Below are 2,728 nucleotides of genomic sequence, written 5' to 3'. Positions count from 1 at the left end.
TATGTAGCAAGTAACAAGGAGGCAGCAGGGACTGAGCCTTCCATCTGAACTCAGTAACAGAGTTTGAGAACTAGGGGATATCTGGGCCTGCTGTCATTTGTGAGAGACTTGGGTGCAGAGCTTACTGTTCTCAACCCTGTCTCAGGATCACGAACCACCCTTATGCCAGGAATCAGACTCGAAGGGTTGTCTCCTCAATTCTAGACAGAGACCCTATGATTGGGGTGGAGGAGAAGGTGGAGCCTTACAGCAATTCAGAGCCATTCTTTTTGTACAAGAATGATAACTGAAGCTTCATTTTTAATAAAAGTATTCAGAAACGGTCAACGTTTCCAAAATACAAGAAATTATTAATAAAGTATGAGACTTACATAGATCTAAGAGTTAAACTAGTAACAATATGCTTTGATAAAATAGAAACATGGTCACAATATGATGCTAATTGAGAACAAGACATAAAACCATGTGAAATATGATTCTAATTTAGTTTTAAATATATAAATTTTATGACAGGAAAGGAAATATATTAAAATGTTAACACCATTTATCTAAGTGATACAGTTATGGATGATTTTCATTTTCTCCTTTATTCAATCTAGTTTTCTTTTTCAATTTCCTACAGTAAGCATGAATTACTTTAATAAACTGAGAGCAATATAAATAATAAAAATGTGCTTAAAAGATGTGGTATTTAAAGGTTTTTCTCTGACCAATTGCACAAGACTGCATACTTAGCAGAAAAACCCTACAAAAAAGTGGACTTCCCAATACAGCTGGCAGAATAAAAATGCAACATTGGGGGAGCAGAGAAAGGTTCAGACTGAATCAAAACAGAAACAATTCCCTTAGGTGGGTGGTTTTAAAAAAATCTGGCACAGAAGCCACTTATCCATACCAGATCTTGCCAGAAGCATTAAAAGAAAAACAAACAGAGCTGGCTGAAGACAGAGAGAGGGGGCCGGAGTTCTCTTCATTGCCTACCTAGGAATCCCTGTGGTAGGCTCTGTGGCAGCAGCAGACCCAAGGGGCACAACTTGAAAATCATCTTATGCTAGGTTCTAAACTTCATCCACATCCTGTTTCCAGGTGAAGATGACCTGAAAATTATCAGAATCTGCAATACAATGTTCATGATTTGTGACATGTAAAATTTAAGAAAAATTTCGTTACATAGTGCAATGTAACAAAAACTAGGTTGGTTCATTCTCCATAATTCATCAATTCTCTATTAAAACCTTCATTGAAATATTCTTTAAAAAATCATCCATGATGTTAACATTTGTAGAAAAATGGGTCGGGAATGATAATACCAAACTGGTAGAGTTATCCAGAGTTAAAAAAAGAAAAAAAACAGAAAAACATAAATGTGAATGCATTTAGAAAAGACTCTGACAGTAAGATGCTGTTCAGTCTTGGCTTTACCACCCACCAGTGTACCTACCACCAAAGAAACAGACCCCATTGGGCACTTCTAACCTGGACAGGAACATGAAACTATTGTAGCATCAGTCCAGATGCACTGTAACAAAGCTTAGCTTAACTTAGCAACAACGGCAGCTGTGGTAAGCAAGGCTAGTGATAACTGAAGCACTTGAATAGTTCTTATGAAATCTACTTAAAACTTTCAGGAGTTTCAACACATTACTTCTCCTTAGTAGGGTGCCAATGGTGCTGAGAAAGTGAATGGGAGCAAAATCATACTCTAGAACAAGGTTACTGAATGTGTGACTATCAGTTACATGTGGTTGACAAGTTCTTAAAATGTGACCAGTCTGAATTAAACATGCTATTAATACAAAGTGAACACCAGATTTTAGAGACTTAAATCTCATTATTTACTTCATATTTATAGCATGTTAAAATGATTTTTGATAAAGTTAAGTAAAATATGTTACTGATACTATTTTTACCTCACTTTTCTTACCTTTTTAAAAATGTGATAACAAGGAAATTTTAAATTACTTATGTGCCTTCCATTTAGGGTACTCATTAAATTTACCCTGGGTACTACTGTTACAGAACAAGTGGAATTGGGTGTGCAGTTGTTAGTCTCTCTAGTGTTGGGGTTTTTTGTGCAAGATGGTGAAGGAAAGGATTCTTTGTTCTTGGAATAAAGAGAAAATTTCCAAAATGGGTAAATTGTGTATATGTACACTTGTGTGTGTGTTTGCAATATACATATATATATATATATATATATACATGTATATATATATATATATATGTATATTGCATGTGTATACAACACATTGGAGGACATTTAACTGCATCTATAAATGACATGATTTTCTAAACATTAAACTGATCCAAGAAATTAGTAAAGCAAAAGACCTATATGCTTTCTACATATATGCTTCTGTCTTCATTCACATATTCAGTAAGTATTTAAGAGTCTTTACAGACTACCAGGCATTAGAAATACCAAAGACAGGCAAAAACAGAGTAAGTTCCTGTTATCATAGAGTTTAAAATCTTTTATGTGTAGGAAAATAAAGGGAAAGAGTCATACCAAATGAATCAAAGTATCATAGAATAAATGTAATATCAAAAATATGACAGGAGATGCTGAGGGAAATACATAGTACATTGATAGCATAAAATGTGTTCTGAATACGTTCTAATAGTGAACCCAAGAACGGTCTTTCATGAGAAGAAAATACGTTGGTAGATTACAGTTAATAAGAGTGTCCTCAATTTTTGCCTCTTGCTCCCAGCACAGCCAACTTTT

The sequence above is a fragment of the Condylura cristata genome, unplaced genomic scaffold (assembly GCF_000260355.1).
Source record: "Condylura cristata isolate star-nosed mole 26May11 unplaced genomic scaffold, ConCri1.0 scaffold00001, whole genome shotgun sequence".
Taxonomy (NCBI): Eukaryota; Metazoa; Chordata; class Mammalia; order Eulipotyphla; family Talpidae; genus Condylura; species Condylura cristata.
This window is presented reverse-complemented; position numbering follows the sequence as displayed.